Raw genomic sequence first — 19,875 nt, forward strand, 5'->3', positions numbered from 1 at the left:
AAGTGCAAAACATGGGAAGTAAGTCCTCCCTTGGTCAATCAAAGTTCATGGGAATTTATAATTCTCACGTTGTCAATCAAACAACTTTAAGAAATTCCCACGAATTTAACAACGAAACTAATTTTTCCTTGAATTACAACTTCCTATAGGAACTAAATTTCCATATCAACCAAACAAGCCCCTAAATGGTGTGATTTTAAAGTACCAAATTCTTGCAAGGGAAAACTTTAAGAAGCCTGTTATTTATAGACACTAGTTGTTGGATCGTGCGCTAGCGCGCACGATCCCCTAAGGTATAAAAAAATTATTCTGTAAAATTGTTCAGTAAAAGACGATATTTACAAATTTCAGTAAACGCTAGAAAAACAAAGCTAAAACTCGATTTGCTTGTAATTGATAATACACGATTATAAATGCGTTTACAATATAGGTGTCGTTTATATTATAGCATTCCACAAACATTAAACTCTTCTCGAATTTCTTCACTGCAGTTGTGAATTGTGATGGCACAACCATGACACAGTGAAAAGATAATCATCCGTGCTCATTAAATAATCTCCTTTGAGTTTGGTCTGCCCGACACCTTGTAACTGCATTTGTGAATTTAACTTAGTCTCGAGGAGAAGGGTGACAACAAGGAAAGGCAAAAAAAACATTTACTTTCAAATGTTTATAATTGATACTAAAAACTTGTCTGCTATGCAGAACAGAAGAACATCAGAGGAAAAGGGTGAACAAAAATGATTTAGAATATTAGCTTTTACTTGATGCTCATAGTATGATCCTAAGTATCAGACTGGAGAAGGCAATATAGTTTCTGCTACCCTATATAGCTATCCAAGGCTTCAAAAGATCATTACTATAATCACAGATTACCAAATTATACAAGAATTATGTTGGTTCACACACATTAGAATTGTAGCTATTCAAGTTCACATTGTCTAACAACCCAGCTATAAAACTCACACCCTCACTCAAACTAAAGACCAAGAGATCCATTGCTCTTCCATAGTCTTCAAAACACGGTCATTGTCAGAGAGACTCCATTTTCTAACAGACCATGGCACCTGCAACCTTAATCAAAGTCGGGGTTGTACACTTGTACCCTATTCATGTAACACAAGGTTAATCACATTATTTTATCCATAAGTACTCAAATTTGAGTAAAATCAAGAAGCAAAAAGTGTAACCACAATACCACCCATGATGTAACTATTACTATCCCAGCATGTAACATATAATCATCATCTCAAACTGATAAAGCAAAGATTAGTTGAGAATTTCCAGCAATCGTGGGTGAAAATGGTATATTTCCAAATTGTACCGTACGGAGTAAGATTCAGAGTTCTTGTATGTCACTATAAACTCCTTCCTATAACTTATCAACAACAAATCAAAGTTATACCTGCATATTTTCAATAATTGGCCGGCAAAAAAAAGCTAAAACATTGACAAGAATTGGAGTTATAGATGAAGACAAAGACGACACTTGAGGGCCTCTTTGGCTTGTTAGGCTCCTTTGCTGGATTTTCCCTTCTTAGCGGAGGCACCTTTCTTCATAGAAAGCCTAAATAAAATGTATGAACTCAAATTAATTGGTGTAATTTAGTAGAGAAATAACACGAAGATCTCAGATAGCAAAATAATATTTCAAAATTCAAAAATAATAGAACTTGAATCTCAACCTCAATAACCACTCAAAATTACAAAAGTAAACCTAACGTTTCTTAAAACTATACGCTTACAATAACTATTTCAACAATTAAACGAATGATAAAAGATATCATCAACCAAAAAGTTTCAACATAGATACAGTAAAAAACATATAATGGCTCTTTCAGAAAGGGGGAGTCGGGGCAGGGTGACAGTCAAAATAAATGAGTATTGCCTTTGGAACTTGTTACCTTGGTTTAAAACAGAAACATATTTAACATAATTATCATAACCTACATATTTTTTATATCAGCAGAGCATAAACACCAGACAATGAATACATGTCGTGGTACTTAGCATTTTGTGGACTTATGCACCTAAACACCTATCAAGAATGCATGACATTAAATTGGAATGAATATGCAAAGAATTGTAAGGTGTATAAATGAAAGTGCAATGATGTTTAACATTTGTACTGCTACAACGAAAGGAATAAATTGAAATTGATTAACCTGACAGGCAACAAAAGTTGGTTTGTACAGAAGATGCTCCTGTTTTCTTGCACAACGGATGAACGGAGAGAACTCACCACATGAAATCAAATCTGTATGCCCCTTTAACTTTGTGATCGAATTTGCAATTAACCAAATCAATGTTGTTGTGTCATAAGGTTATACGCCTACCATTTTTACTTAAATACGTGTTCTTTTAAATAGCAATGTAATTAACATAGATAGTATACTCCGTACTACGCTATTCATTCCAAGGGATGACTGCAACAGTAGTTTCTTAATCATAACAATGTTGAAAAATTATTACAAGATTTCCAGCTAGCATTTATTATTAGCAAGTACTTGCCTTGTAGAGAAAATAGTATTGATCTCAATACCTGGAATAATCTTAATACCAAATCTACAGCCTCAGGGATACCAAACACTGTGATCGGTCAGAGCAAGAACTTTCACCTGTTCTGAAGACATTACAGTGATATAAATCACACATCTTATCAAAGATGAAAACAATAATTTTCATGCTAAATCGCTTAATTGGATGAATTAATCACCTAGCTTGCTTGTATATATAGATCAGAAAGGGAAACACAAACGGATACAAAATCAGGCTGCGAAAATATGGATCAATTCTGAACGTTTGAGAAACATTAAAATGCACAAAAGAACGTTAGGGGTTCTAGTATGACTATATTGATGACTCTCGGATACCAAACAAATGCTACGAACCAATCTCCCTGCATCTCTTATTAATGGCTATATTAGATGTTTGCAAAAGTGTCATAAGGAAGCAATGAAATATAACTGCTTACAAATAAATAAAATTTGAAGCCCAGAACCTCATATTCCATCATAACATGAAAACAAACAATTGATTTTCCAATACAACTTTAAATATTAAGGAAGTCAAACACCCTTTTCTAGAGAAAACAAACGATTAATTCATGAATGATTGTCGTTGATTATATGTCATAGTATGCTTGAGTTATATTGATACAAAAGATAAACTTGGCAAATATGGGAGAGACCGACTCATCAAGAAAGAAGCAGTTACCTCTTCACCATGAATTCAACAAGTGTTTTTGTCAGAACTAATTAAGGGCAGGCGCCTCATCTCCAAGAACGTAGCTACGAAAATAGATTCCCGTCTATACAATCAATATATTAATCTTATATAAGGAAAGAAGTTGACTAAAGAAAGCTGTAAATTCTTCATACATAAATTTTGGATGCGGTTTTTGGATTAATGAAAAACTTTAGAGTGCTCTATAGAAGCCTGAATGCGGTTTTTGGATCAGCATAACAATGAACATATGGTAAAGGGTCTGTACAAGTGAAACAACTAAAGTTATAGCCACTTCTAACAATGAACATATGGTAAAGGGTCTACACAAGTGAAACAACTACAATCACGAATTGACGGAAATCCTTTTTCAGTCACAAGATTGCCAAGTAGGCAACAGATATTAAAAAAGAAAGATAGCCATACGGGCAATCTTTACCACCTCTATCTCTCTCTCTCCCCAACCAAGTGGTAGTTTCCTCTGGAACAAGAGACCACAAATCATTCTTTGTGACCTGCATCCAGATAATGAATAACTGCTTTATCGCAAAGCAGCAAGTATTCTGCAAATGGTCTGCTTCCAGCTTACTATGCCTAGCTAATTTTATAAGATCATAAAGCCATCCCCAGCAGCATTTCAAGTTAAACATTAACAAACTTGCTTACCAGTTGTGAGCCTCACCAATAAGACCACGATCATATACCACCTTAAGTGCGTTTGGTCCATCTTCTGGAACAACATTCATTACACAGGAATAAATAATTGTTATTCAGTTTGCTCCCAATCACTGTCTTATGTCAAGTAATGAGTAACAATTATGAAGCAAGGTGAGATAGGGTTGTTTCACATAACATATCTTTTTCAAACATATAATTTGAATAGCCAAAATCAGCAAGTCGGGGAGACGAAGAAGTCAATCTAGCAGGCCATGCAGGCAATTCACTTCATCAGCCTTATGATCATCTGAAAAAGATTGAAAAAAATCTTGATTGAGTATAGCAGTAGAATATACATAAGAAAAATAATATCCGGAAAAGGAGCAGGACAACATACAGAATACACATAAGAAAACAAAATTACAGAAAGCCAGGTCCAAAATCTAGAGGGCATGTCCAGTTCAAGCTCACGTGGGTAAGAGGTTGAAAAACTACACCGAAGCAAAATACCAGAAATTAAATTTGGATTTGCAGGCATTATTATGAATATCGCAAGACAAAAGACCTCTTTAATATATCGAGAAGAAATCATCAAGTGACTCTCCATGAAAATTGTGCAAACCAGCAAGAAATCAAGCACATGTATTTACAACTCACAAGTCAAGATGAGAGGTGAACAAGATAGATACTCACGACCAGAGTATGGTGTGATACATGGTTCCATTTTCACACCCAAAACAGCATTTGGGTCATCATCTGATCGACAAAGGGCAGGTTGAGTACCAGAAGGCCTCTGCATGTGGCAGTCATTATTTCAAGGCTTGACCGAAATTACAGTTTGGTTTTGTTTTGCAGTGATTTCCCAACACATACGCTTTACAAGATCACTCATTTCTCTCCATATCCTAAGATCCTCTTCATTTTGAGCATATGCTTCAGACGAAGAGTAGGCAAAATAGCCACTTAGTCTTAGTACCCTATCTAATTCAAGAAGTGGTATACCGTCCCTTTGAAGCTAATCAATTCAACACCGAGAGCAGTGAGCAAGTTCAAACGACTTGCTAGGATATGGTAACCTCTTTGTGCCTAAAACGGCAAGATATGCAGGAATCCCTCTCTATTTCTATTTACACAAAAGCCATGAAAACAATGGGAAATACAAAAAATTAGAAATTCAAATCCGTAGAATACATCTTTTGTCTTTTATTCACACTTTATGCTATATTGTTTAGGGTTCTTCGTTTTTGGACGAGCCACTAAGCTTTATAGGATAGATATGTTTCAGATTTTCAAACTATAATCTCCAAGGAAGTAGATCAGTGGTGTTTCCTAAGAAGAAGCTGGGAATGCCTTATGGTAACAGTAAAGCTATGCAAAAATATGTCAGTCGTAACTATGACTTGTATTCATAAAAACTGCAGGTACAAACCTTGCCGCTTTTGAAATCATCTGCCGCTTTTGCAAGCACTTCGTAAGAGAACTCCATAGAATATAATTGCCCATATATATACCTGCATCACCAGCTGTATGTCCACCTTGACTGGAGGAACCTGCAATAGGAACTCGCATATTCAATAAGAGTTGATCGTAACCCTAAGACCTTAGGTCGTGTTAATTCAAACGAAATTTTAAAAAAAGAGGAAAAATAAAATCGATCTCAACCCTAAAAGTAGAATTGAAATCTAAACAATGAAGCATCCCACCTACATCTTTAATCTCCATTATCGCCTGATGAACCGCTATGGCGCTATCCAATTCTTCGACTATACAAAGTTTATCCCCATTTAGAAACAGAAATTAAAAAACCCTAGAATAGAAACAAAATTTCAAATTATGAAATTAAAAAAAATGTTATTAACCTTGCAAGAGTTGCAGCTATCGTCTTTGGAAATAGCAGATGAACCTTCAACTGGTATATACCTAAATTTTTCATTTTTTGGTAAACCCATAGTTAGAAATGGCATTAATCAAATAGAAACTGAAAATATTGAAACTTTGGAAAAAGAGGAGAGAGCGAGAGTTGCTAAAACCGGCGATGGAGAGCTGTCAGATCGGGGTTAAATGGAGCCCTTCAAAACAAACGCAATGGGAGATTTCCTAAAAAACAGGTTATCAAAGAAGAGAAATTAGTAGGACAAATTGAAGAAGAGAAGTAGGAGAGGGGAGGAGAAGTACCAGAGCCATTTGAGAGGAGAGGAAAGGTAGCAAGAAAGTGAAACCTAACCCGGGTCCAGAGAGGCGAAGAACAGCGGCAGCGTAGGGAGTCCGGGGGCTAAAAACGTAATCACTCTATTGATAAGGAAAATGACAAAAAAACATATGAAAGATTTTGAGGTTATAACAGACATTTAACTATTGTGTGAATAGTAACTAAAGTATGAGACTTTAGAAGTGCTAGGATTAAAAACATGATTACTGTCAACCTTAACAACAATTCAACAAAGCCTTACGCTAACATGAATCGACATAGGAAATCGCTCGTCAACCAAATTTGTTAGCCAACCTAGCCATAAACATAAAACATGAAGTGTTGTGGCCAAAACATTGCATCATTTACATGTCCTTCAACCAGATAATAAAGTCCATATGATTAAATGACAAGGAAATAAATTATCAAGAGTACAGACAATTTATAAAACACGAGTACATAAGATAATCCAAACATAATTCAGCAAATAATAAATAGTAACATAATTCAGTAACATAATTTGAGTCAAGGTAGTTTAGTAACATAATTCAGCAAATTACATTCATACTTCAGCCCATCCTCTCTGACCACAGCAAACGCAAACTTCAGCTGTAAAACAAGTTTTGGCAGAAAGTTACTAAAAATTTAAGCTCGTAATCACATAAGATAGTCATCTCCTCATAAAGTATATAAAATCAATTAATAAAATAGAATATCAATCTCTTTAGTTACACATAGTTTTTGTCTACATATCAATAATCTTTCAACCTATGTTACTCAGACTCGGGTACGAGTGTCGGATACAGGTACGTGTCCAAATGTCCGACATGGCTAAATTGTGGAAATTTTCCTTAATTTAAGACCAAAATGAAGTGTCGGAGTGTCCAAGTGTCGAGGATCCGACACGGGTACTTGAGGTAAAACAAAGAGTCCGAGTAACATAGCTTACAACAATCATCAAGAGGAAACCACTAGAGATGACAATGGGGTGGGGCGAGTGCATATACCCCCTCCTCCACATCCACCTCCGCCTAAATTTCTCATACCGACCACCTACCCACCACCCATGGCGGATACATATTCCAAATCCATCCCCACCGACGTAGCTATAACCTGAAATCTACACCCACTTCACCGCCCACGTGGATATCCATTACCCACCTACATCCACCCATTGTCCAATTGGATAATCCTCTATCCATTCCCTCCTCCACATCAACTTCCGCAAAAATTTTTGTAATTGTAAAAATACCACAACATGTGAAAACATTAGAGTTTTACTTAACGGAAACTTTTGTGTAAGACCGCCTTACCGGAAAGACCACTTTGATTGCTTAACTAATTGGTTTCATTGCTTAACTAATTAGTTTAAGTGTTTAACTAATTGTTTCCGGTGCTTAACTAATTAGTTTCGGTGTTTAACTAATTAGTTTCGGTGCTTAACTAATTGATTTCATTGCTTAACTTAAATGACACCAAGACCGTCTTACATAAAAATTTGTATTTACCTAATTAGTCCCATAGTAAAGGCCCATCATGTAGTATAATGTACAAACTTGAAAACCTAAGTGGAAAATTTAAATTTTAAAAAAATAGGTGGGTACTAAAGAGGGGTGGGGGTGGGAGTGTGGGAGGATATGGAGAAGGGCAGATGGATGTCGGTGGCTATGGGACGGGGCGGATGGATATGGGTCGGGTTCGTCTAAAAATACACCACCTATCCAACTACCCATGGCGGATTTTAGTTTTCATTATCCATACCCACCCACCACTCAGTCACTCACCAAAGCCATATTGAAGCACATGGAAATTGCGTTCTATTCACCTGATTTCCACTTATTTCTTCTGAACTTATCTTATCTGAACTTAACTTAACTTATTAGAACTTATTTTAGTTATAAATTGTACTTGGTCAACCCTTATTTTTCCTGAAATTATCTTATCTGAACTTAACTGAACTTCTGAACTTATTTTTCCTGAAATAAGTGGAAATAAGGTGAACAGAACAGGGCAAAATAATATACATAACTACTATTTCCGGATGAAGGTAAGTGAAGCACATAAATAAAATAATTAAGGAATGTTGATACTGAATATCAAACTTAGCAAAAAACACAATACAGAGTTGAGGATTCAAAATTAACACTGACCATTAGCAAGAATATGACAAAAAACATGCAATTCGATCTGGTAACTTGTAAGGTCATAAAGTCAGACTGAATTTTCCAATAATCATGAGAGATTGAGACAAACGAGTGTCGAGTGATTAAAGACTTTCATTAAAATCTTACAACTCGATTTGAGAATTACCAAGTGCATTCCAAGAATGTAATACTACTACTAGGTCTGATTATGTAACCAAACTTACTTATGTGTAATTACTTAGATACTTTGTATTTCAGCAATAGGCTTCTTATGATATGATATGATATGATCCCTTCATTCACACAATTGGTAACACATATATGGTAAGTTTTACAGTATAAAATGATCAAGAAATACTCCTTCAATTAATACTCTCTTCCTCACACACTAAACCCAAGCCCTACCAACAATGGTTGAATCTTCAACTTATTGTCCTGTCCTGTTTTTTTTTTGAAAAATGTAGCATCATATCTATACTATTATTAAAACTCCAAGGCAAGGAATGTCATTTCGCCACATGTCGCTTCCTATTATCGATGACATGACGCATCGTCATCTTTGACATGTCGTGCATCTCATATTATTTTCTTGATCATGAAAAAATGTTGTTATAAGGTTTTGAACCTGTGACCTCTCATTTGTTAGTCACATATTTTAACCACTACACCACAATTTATTTTGTTGTTTTTTGTACGTGCACAATTATATTAAGTCCATATAATGAGAAAAATGATATGAATCATTTATTAATAGTCTCGATCATATCACTAATTAGTCATTACTTTTACGAGTTAGTAATTCTTACATGTAAAAATTCATTAAATTATAAGCAAGATATATTATAATGTAACAAATTAAATTAGACTCAAAACGAGTTATATAATAATCTAATTAATTCATTTTTCTACTATCCGGGGCATCGCCCGCGGTACTAACTAGTTCATAAACAAACATCAGCCAAGCACAGACAGAAATATTCAGCAACATATATGATCATCAGCTAAAACTCCAAAAAATACAAATAAAGATGACAACTTGACACAAATAAAATTAGTAAATTACCTAAAAAGTAGAATAGTGAAGAGGATAGCAATACTCTTGTAGAGAAATGAATTTGCCAGGGAATGGAGTGATGAGAAGGTCAGTCGGAGTGGTGCGTTTGACTTTGAATTGGATGGCGAAGATAAAGGTCTGATCGCAAGAGAAGTTACAGCCAGAACCAACCAAGCACAAGATTCCTTTGCCGAGATTAAGCAACTCATCAAAGTCAAAGCACCAGAGATCGGAGTCAACGTTGGAGGTGTAGGTAATGTTCAACTTCCTGGATTGTTTCGAGTCGACATCAAAGGCATCAAATATGTGATGGTTTCCTTCGACAGGAGAGTAGCAGAAGACGACCCCCGATTGAACGACCCGAATACAGGAGGAGGAGGTGTAAAAGTCAGGGAGCAGAAGTTTCCAGCCGCGATGTGGGTAGTAAGCGTAGAGTAGCTGCGAGGAGGAGGAGGTGGCGTCTCCTTCTCGGAGAGAAACAAGGAGGCGGTTGTTGGAGTGATCAGCGAGGGTTGGCCTTTGAAGTTTAGAAAAATCTTTAAAACCACGAGGGGGAGAGAGGAGACTCCATTGATTCAGCTTCGGATCAAACACCTCCACTTTTTGTACTTTACCAGTAAACACATAGATCTTCCCACACATGGCAACGCCGCGAGGCCACCAAATGCGAGGACGATTCACAAGACTAGGAGGAGCTGCCTTCCATTCAAAAGACCTTTCTTCTTCTGCATCTGCATCGGTTTTTCTATCTCCTTGCTCACTCAAACTCAAATCTACGTATGATACGCCGCGGTGAATATATGGTTCTTCCGGAAGATTTGATCGATCAAGGCCGATGACGTAGATCACAAAATGCAAAGTCACCAAGGAGGTCAAAATTGCCTCCTTGCCTAACCCCCCAATTGGCAATTTCGTCACCTTTTCCGTCTCCAACTCTATAGTGTAAAATTCACTAGCGTGCCCAAATGCCGCCTGCACCAATATTTTTTTTCCCCTTTTTGCATCCTCTTCTTCTCACCTTTTTCTTTCCCATCCTTCCTACTTCCTACCTGGCCGCCACCGCCGCCGTAGATGATGATGATAGATGATGATTCTCAATATGTGCTCACCCTGTTTTTAAGTGAAAGAACATAAGGGATAATTACAAAGAACATAGATAACAGGAATAACATAAAGGCAAAATACAAACCCTAAACCCTAAGAACATAAAGGCAAATTACAACCCCTAAACCCTAAACAAAGAACATAGATAACAGGAAGAACATAAAGGCAAAATACAAACCCTAACCTTTAAACTCCTAAACTCTAAAAAAAGAACATAGATAACAGGAAGAACATAAAGGCAAAATACAAACCCTAACCCCTAAACCCCTAAACCAATGAACATTATAAAATATAACAATTTATCCCATTAATTTAGCATATTTCCGGGAAAAAATTCTCAACAAATCTTCAAACTTATCAAGAATAACAGGAATAAAACAAAGAATTTGTAAACAAGTGGAAAGAACTTAGTTCAAACTCATAGAACATATACACCCATAGAATAGACATGTAGTTCAAACCCAAAGAACACATAGTAGTGGGTTCAATTAAGCAAAATTGATTACAATTAGAAATCGAAAATAATTAAGAAAATAGGAGAAATTGAATGATTTTACCTCTGGAATTCGATTTTCTGGGGAAAACTTTGATTCTTCAAATCTTAAAAACGCTCCTCTTTCTGTAGATGTGACGTTCAAATGTATAGAAAATCAAATCCTCTAATTTAAGAATAGATAATTTCATATAATTCGTATATGATTCTATTCAACTTCACTGCTAAAAACAAAGGGATATCTAAAAATCTGTTTTTTGTTAATTAGGAAATTTACCTGTAGCAATCCTATAGCTGCTGTTGAAATCATCTGCCGCTTTTGCAAGCACTTCGTAAGAGAACTCCATAGAATATAATTGCCCATATATATACCTGCATCACCAGCTGTATGTCCACCTTGACTGGAGGAACCTGCAATAGGAACTCGCATATTCAATAAGAGTTGATCGTAACCCTAAGACCTTAGGTCGTGTTAATTCAAACGAAAATTTAAAAAAAGAGGAAAAATAAAATCGATCTCAACCCTAAAAGTAGAATTGAAATCTAAACAATGAAGCATCCCACCTACATCTTTAATCTCCATTATCGCCTGATGAACCGCTATGGCGCTATCCAATTCTTCGACTATACAAAGTGTATCCCCATTTAGAAACAGAAATTAAAAAACCCTAGAATAGAAACAAAATTTCAAATTATGAAATTAAAAAAAATGTTATTAACCTTGCAAGAGTTGCAGCTATCGTCTTTGGAAATAGCAGATGAACCTTCAACTGGTATATACCTAAATTTTTCATTTTTTGGTAAACCCATAGTTAGAAATGGCATTAATCAAATAGAAACTGAAAATATTGAAACTTTGGAAAAAGAGGAGAGAGCGAGAGTTGCTAAAACCGGCGATGGAGAGCTGTCAGATCGGGGTTAAATGGAGCCCTTCAAAACAAACGCAATGGGAGATTTCCTAAAAAACAGGTTATCAAAGAAGAGAAATTAGTAGGACAAATTGAAGAAGAGAAGTAGGAGAGGGGAGGAGAAGTACCAGAGCCATTTGAGAGGAGAGGAAAGGTAGCAAGAAAGTGAAACCTAACCCGGGTCCAGAGAGGCGAAGAACAGCGGCAGCGTAGGGAGTCCGGGGGCTAAAAACGTAATCACTCTATTGATAAGGAAAATGACAAAAAAACATATGAAAGATTTTGAGGTTATAACAGACATTTAACTATTGTGTGAATAGTAACTAAAGTATGAGACTTTAGAAGTGCTAGGATTAAAAACATGATTACTGTCAACCTTAACAACAATTCAACAAAGCCTTACGCTAACATGAATCGACATAGGAAATCGCTCGTCAACCAAATTTGTTAGCCAACCTAGCCATAAACATAAAACATGAAGTGTTGTGGCCAAAACATTGCATCATTTACATGTCCTTCAACCAGATAATAAAGTCCATATGATTAAATGACAAGGAAATAAATTATCAAGAGTACAGACAATTTATAAAACACGAGTACATAAGATAATCCAAACATAATTCAGCAAATAATAAATAGTAACATAATTCAGTAACATAATTTGAGTCAAGGTAGTTTAGTAACATAATTCAGCAAATTACATTCATACTTCAGCCCATCCTCTCTGACCACACAAACGCAAACTTCAGCTGTAAAACAAGTTTTGGCAGAAAGTTACTAAAAATTTAAGCTCGTAATCACATAAGATAGTCATCTCCTCATAAAGTATATAAAATCAATTAATAAAATAGAATATCAATCTCTTTAGTTACACATAGTTTTTGTCTACATATCAATAATCTTTCAACCTATGTTACTCAGACTCGGGTACGAGTGTCGGATACAGGTACGTGTCCAAATGTCCGACATGGCTAAATTGTGGAAATTTTCCTTAATTTAAGACCAAAATGAAGTGTCGGAGTGTCCAAGTGTCGAGGATCCGACACGGGTACTTGAGGTAAAACAAAGAGTCCGAGTAACATAGCTTACAACAATCATCAAGAGGAAACCACTAGAGATGACAATGGGGTGGGGCGAGTGCATATACCCCCTCCTCCACATCCACCTCCGCCTAAATTTCTCATACCGACCACCTACCCACCACCCATGGCGGATACATATTCCAAATCCATCCCCACCGACGTAGCTATAACCTGAAATCTACACCCACTTCACCGCCCACGTGGATATCCATTACCCACCTACATCCACCCATTGTCCAATTGGATAATCCTCTATCCATTCCCTCCTCCACATCAACTTCCGCAAAAATTTTTGTAATTGTAAAAATACCACAACATGTGAAAACATTAGAGTTTTACTTAACGGAAACTTTTGTGTAAGACCGCCTTACCGGAAAGACCACTTTGATTGCTTAACTAATTGGTTTCATTGCTTAACTAATTAGTTTAAGTGTTTAACTAATTGTTTCCGGTGCTTAACTAATTAGTTTCGGTGTTTAACTAATTAGTTTCGGTGCTTAACTAATTGATTTCATTGCTTAACTTAAATGACACCAAGACCGTCTTACATAAAAATTTGTATTTACCTAATTAGTCCCATAGTAAAGGCCCATCATGTAGTATAATGTACAAACTTGAAAACCTAAGTGGAAAATTTAAATTTTAAAAAAATAGGTGGGTACTAAAGAGGGGTGGGGGTGGGAGTGTGGGAGGATATGGAGAAGGGCAGATGGATGTCGGTGGCTATGGGACGGGGCGGATGGATATGGGTCGGGTTCGTCTAAAAATACACCACCTATCCAACTACCCATGGCGGATTTTAGTTTTCATTATCCATACCCACCCACCACTCAGTCACTCACCAAAGCCATATTGAAGCACATGGAAATTGCGTTCTATTCACCTGATTTCCACTTATTTCTTCTGAACTTATCTTATCTGAACTTAACTTAACTTATTAGAACTTATTTTAGTTATAAATTGTACTTGGTCAACCCTTATTTTTCCTGAAATTATCTTATCTGAACTTAACTGAACTTCTGAACTTATTTTTCCTGAAATAAGTGGAAATAAGGTGAACAGAACAGGGCAAAATAATATACATAACTACTATTTCCGGATGAAGGTAAGTGAAGCACATAAATAAAATAATTAAGGAATGTTGATACTGAATATCAAACTTAGCAAAAAAACACAATACAGAGTTGAGGATTCAAAATTAACACTGACCATTAGCAAGAATATGACAAAAAACATGCAATTCGATCTGGTAACTTGTAAGGTCATAAAGTCAGACTGAATTTTCCAATAATCATGAGAGATTGAGACAAACGAGTGTCGAGTGATTAAAGACTTTCATTAAAATCTTACAACTCGATTTGAGAATTACCAAGTGCATTCCAAGAATGTAATACTACTACTAGGTCTGATTATGTAACCAAACTTACTTATGTGTAATTACTTAGATACTTTGTATTTCAGCAATAGGCTTCTTATGATATGATATGATATGATCCCTTCATTCACACAATTGGTAACACATATATGGTAAGTTTTACAGTATAAAATGATCAAGAAATACTCCTTCAATTAATACTCTCTTCCTCACACACTAAACCCAAGCCCTACCAACAATGGTTGAATCTTCAACTTATTGTCCTGTCCTGTTTTTTTTTTGAAAAATGTAGCATCATATCTATACTATTATTAAAACTCCAAGGCAAGGAATGTCATTTCGCCACATGTCGCTTCCTATTATCGATGACATGACGCATCGTCATCTTTGACATGTCATGCATCTCATATTATTTTCTTGATCATGAAAAAATGTTGTTATAAGGTTTTGAACCTGTGACCTCTCATTTGTTAGTCACATATTTTAACCACTACACCACAATTTATTTTGTTGTTTTTTGTACGTGCACAATTATATTAAGTCCATATAATGAGAAAAATGATATGAATCATTTATTAATAGTCTCGATCATATCACTAATTAGTCATTACTTTTACGAGTTAGTAATTCTTACATGTAAAAATTCATTAAATTATAAGCAAGATATATTATAATGTAACAAATTAAATTAGACTCAAAACGAGTTATATAATAATCTAATTAATTCATTTTTCTACTATCCGGGGCATCGCCCGCGGTACTAACTAGTTCATAAACAAACATCAGCCAAGCACAGACAGAAATATTCAGCAACATATATGATCATCAGCTAAAACTCCAAAAAATACAAATAAAGATGACAACTTGACACAAATAAAATTAGTAAATTACCTAAAAAGTAGAATAGTGAAGAGGATAGCAATACTCTTGTAGAGAAATGAATTTGCCAGGGAATGGAGTGATGAGAAGGTCAGTCGGAGTGGTGCGTTTGACTTTGAATTGGATGGCGAAGATAAAGGTCTGATCGCAAGAGAAGTTACAGCCAGAACCAACCAAGCACAAGATTCCTTTGCCGAGATTAAGCAACTCATCAAAGTCAAAGCACCAGAGATCGGAGTCAACGTTGGAGGTGTAGGTAATGTTCAACTTCCTGGATTGTTTCGAGTCGACATCAAAGGCATCAAATATGTGATGGTTTCCTTCGACAGGAGAGTAGCAGAAGACGACCCCCGATTGAACGACCCGAATACAGGAGGAGGAGGTGTAAAAGTCAGGGAGCAGAAGTTTCCAGCCGCGATGTGGGTAGTAAGCGTAGAGTAGCTGCGAGGAGGAGGAGGTGGCGTCTCCTTCTCGGAGAGAAACAAGGAGGCGGTTGTTGGAGTGATCAGCGAGGGTTGGCCTTTGAAGTTTAGAAAAATCTTTAAAACCACGAGGGGGAGAGAGGAGACTCCATTGATTCAGCTTCGGATCAAACACCTCCACTTTTTGTACTTTACCAGTAAACACATAGATCTTCCCACACATGGCAACGCCGCGAGGCCACCAAATGCGAGGACGATTCACAAGACTAGGAGGAGCTGCCTTCCATTCAAAAGACCTTTCTTCTTCTGCATCTGCATCGGTTTTTCTATCTCCTTGCTCACTCAAACTCAAATCTACGTATGATACGCCGCGGTGAATATATGGTTCTTCCGGAAGATTTGATCGATCAAGGCCGATGACGTAGATCACAAAATGCAAAGTCACCAAGGAGGTCAAAATTGCCTCCTTGCCTAACCCCCCAATTGGCAATTTCGTCACCTTTTCCGTCTCCAACTCTATAGTGTAAAATTCACTAGCGTGCCCAAATGCCGCCTGCACCAATATTTTTTTTCCCCTTTTTGCATCCTCTTCTTCTCACCTTTTTCTTTCCCATCCTTCCTACTTCCTACCTGGCCGCCACCGCCGCCGTAGATGATGATGATAGATGATGATTCTCAATATGTGCTCACCCTGTTTTTAAGTGAAAGAACATAAGGGATAATTACAAAGAACATAGATAACAGGAATAACATAAAGGCAAAATACAAACCCTAAACCCTAAGAACATAAAGGCAAATTACAACCCCTAAACCCTAAACAAAGAACATAGATAACAGGAAGAACATAAAGGCAAAATACAAACCCTAACCTTTAAACTCCTAAACTCTAAAAAAAGAACATAGATAACAGGAAGAACATAAAGGCAAAATACAAACCCTAACCCCTAAACCCCTAAACCAATGAACATTATAAAATATAACAATTTATCCCATTAATTTAGCATATTTTCGGGAAAAAATTCTCAACAAATCTTCAAACTTATCAAGAATAACAGGAATAAAACAAAGAATTTGTAAACAAGTGGAAAGAACTTAGTTCAAACTCATAGACATATACACCCATAGAATAGACATGTAGTTCAAACCCAAAGAACACATAGTAGTGGGTTCAATTAAGCAAAATTGATTACAATTAGAAATCGAAAATAATTAAGAAAATAGGAGAAATTGAATGATTTTACCTCTGGAATTCGATTTTCTGGGGAAAACTTTGATTCTTCAAATCTTAAAAACGCTCCTCTTTCTGTAGATATGACGTTCAAATGTATAGAAAATCAAATCCTCTAATTTAGGAATAGATAATTTCATATAATTCGTATATGATTCTATTCAACTTCACTGCTGAAAACAAAGGGATATCTAAAAATCTGTTTTTTGTTAATTAGGAAATTTGCCAATTAAAACTAGGTCTTTAGTTGTTGTTGCAATTACTACTTTAGTCAAAATTCTGGCCAATTAGTCACTAATCATCCTCTAATCAACAGTTAATCATATCTTAATTATTTTAATTAATAAATATTTTTAAAAAATCAAAACTAATTAAATTAGAAATACCAAAAAAATACCCAAAAAAAACAAACTCCGTAATTAATTAAAAAAAATCCTAAATTTAACAAATTCCCACTAAAATTACCAAAAAAAACTCACCAAAATAATCCCAACTCACCAAAATAATAACGCTGTGCTTCTCTCTTCTGATGAACTCTGCTACTAGCTGCTATCATCTTCTTCAGCTAAGCCCCCAAATTATGCATCCTTTCCTGTTTGTATCATAAATCACAGGGAATAATAGTTAAGTGCTCAAATTTTAATCACTTTTTTGATAAACTAGCTACATAAGCCATTAACAATGAAAAGAATGACACTACTCTATTTAGACCTGCCAAAAAATTATCACAGAATTCAACAATTCGCACAACATTAAGAGTTTGTATAGATTGCTAAAATGACTCTTATTTCCTATCTTGAAAATCCTTCAAAATCCTTCCATGAAATAATTCTTCAAATGCAGAATGATTTTGAGTAAGTTTTATACCTAAAGTGTTTAATTATATCCTTAATTGGGCAAAAAACATAAAAGCCCCAACATTTGCACACAAAAAAAACCCAATTTAATTGAAATAAGAACCCTAATTTACGAAATTAAACACTACCAGAAAATTGGCCTTACTTTAGCGAAATTTCTACACACGAAATGTGGTTTGCAAGAAAACAAACCTTGGTAGAAAGAGCAAGCATATAATTTCGCTCGTTAGAGAAGGAGAACTAGCAGGAACAGTAATGCAAGGCCGCGAAGATGTAAGAGAAGAGAGGAGAGATGAGCAGAGACACCAGAAATAAGAGGAGAGAGACGAGCAGCAGAAAATCATCATGTAAATTAGCAAATTCGTGTTTTGGGATGAAGAACAGTAGAAAAACTATAAGAGAAGCTCTAACAATGGCAGTAGAAAAAACACAAGAGGAAGAACAACGATAGGGAGTTTTATTTTTTGTTTTGATTTTTCTTTGGTACTCCTATGTTTTTTTTTTTGGTATTTTCGTATTTCAAACTTAACTAGCTTATGAGCCTGTTTAATGAACGGGTAATTATATAGTGGTTGTTAAATGATATTTTAAAATGCTAATTTTGTTAAGAGGTTGTGATTTTAGTGGGTTGAAAGTTCAAAAAAATATATTTTCTCCGTCTTTTAATACTCGCAACGTTTGGACTTTTGCCACTATTCATATAATCTACTTTGATTATTCTTAGTGCTTTTTATATAAGATAAAACATAGTCGTGTGGGATCTTGTTAGATTCATTTCAATGTGTATTTTTAAAATATTAACTTTATATAATTTTTGCATAAAGAGAATTTAAGATATAAATTATCAAAGTTATGCATTAGCATGCGTAAAACTAACGAACGTTGCGAGTATAAAGTTAATTTGATTTCAATGCATATAATATGCATTGAATTTGATTTCAATGCATAAAGATGTTGATTTGTTTTGTTTTTTTTTCTTTCTTTTTACTTAATCGCTTAAACTTCTTTAAATAATATTATATGTGAGATGAGGATTGAAGTTTGGAGCCCTTACATTTATATTGCAGTTTCAATTTTGAGTGTATTTTCTTCTAGTGACGTGAAGCAAACCTAGCTACGAGTACTACAGTCAATGTATACAACATACGTAGTAGTAATTTTCCGTATACAAAATCTATACCAAGTTACATATAAAATTGTTAAATTACGGTCTAAAGACATAAGGAGTACATACTTGGTATATATTATTCCAGAAGCATAAATACCTTGTGACAACTAAGGCCCTGTTCTTTAGAGCTGAACTGAACTGAACTGAATGCTCCTGAACTGAACTGAACTGAACTGAACTTAACTTAACTTAACTTAACATAATATATTACCGAAATAAATATATTACGTAGTAAGAAAAACTTTCTCTCTCTAACATTGGTGTGTGGCGCACGATAAGGTTTATAACTCTTGTACGCAACCTTTGGCTATGACGAGAAAGAAGAAGCAACAACGGCATGAGGAAGGGGTTTCGAGTGCGGTTCTTCTCCCTCATTCGTCTCCTCCAGTGAATCGCCCGAAGAATCAAAATCAACTGAGAAACTCGATACCCAGCGATGGTCAGCCTCGAGCTGTAGATCTGATTTTCAATACACCTGTGCCACCTCTCCCCACCCATATCTGCTATTGGGAAGGTAGCCTACAAGATCAAACTACCATCCAACAGTTTGATTCACAATGTGTTCCATGTATCTCAGCTTAAGAGATTCCATGGTACTTTACCTTGTGCAACTCAAGTTCCTGAATGGTTACAAGGAAAGGAAGCAGACTTAGTGATCCAACCTGAAACTATTCTGAATAAACACACTATCTGTAATACCTCGTATTTTCTATAATTATAAATATATTTTATTATATTTATAAAGCATTTCGTTGTATTTTTATAAATTAATTTCATTCAATGAGAATTAAATGCTTTTTATCTTTAATTAATTTAAATATTAATTATTTCGAAAACCGTATTTTTATTAAATAAATTCAACGGTATTATTTAATCGGGAATTGTTGGGTCGTATTTCAAAAACGAATTTAATAAAATTAAAGCCTGGTCGTTTTGTTTTAATCAAACCCAACAAAGCCTGCAAGGAGTAAACTTAAATAAGCCCGGTAATGAGCCCAACTCAAAATTACCCTAACCTAGCCCACAAGGGAGAGAAAACCTATAAATAGACCTCCTATCAAACCCCCAAAATCAAAAATTCTGAAATCTCT

At 35.5% G+C, this 19,875-nt stretch overlaps 1 long non-coding RNA gene across 37 annotated transcripts; it reads right to left on the bottom strand.

The window, feature by feature from the left end:
- Window positions 1-235: 235 nt before the first annotated feature.
- On the bottom strand, window positions 236-18,115 carry LOC110780803 (uncharacterized). 37 transcript variants are annotated; one of them, XR_008932048.1, is made up of 15 exons: window positions 17,809-18,111; window positions 17,258-17,351; window positions 16,773-16,834; window positions 15,122-16,222; window positions 12,475-12,522; window positions 11,951-12,015; window positions 11,586-11,823; window positions 11,434-11,489; window positions 11,143-11,276; window positions 10,930-10,991; window positions 9,278-10,378; window positions 5,742-6,679; window positions 5,590-5,645; window positions 5,312-5,432; window positions 732-4,189 (listed from the first exon to the last, which is right to left on the bottom strand). It is a non-coding gene; the product is annotated as an uncharacterized lncRNA (long non-coding RNA). The 37 variants fall into 37 exon arrangements; XR_008932047.1 differs by having other exon boundaries at window positions 12,475-16,222; window positions 17,809-18,114; XR_008932044.1 differs by having other exon boundaries at window positions 11,586-11,646; window positions 11,757-11,823; window positions 11,951-16,222; window positions 17,809-18,114.
- Between the last annotated feature and the right edge of the window lie 1,760 nt (window positions 18,116-19,875).

This window comes from Spinacia oleracea, chromosome 4 (assembly GCF_020520425.1).
Source record: "Spinacia oleracea cultivar Varoflay chromosome 4, BTI_SOV_V1, whole genome shotgun sequence".
Lineage (NCBI taxonomy): Eukaryota > Viridiplantae > Streptophyta > Magnoliopsida > Caryophyllales > Amaranthaceae > Spinacia > Spinacia oleracea.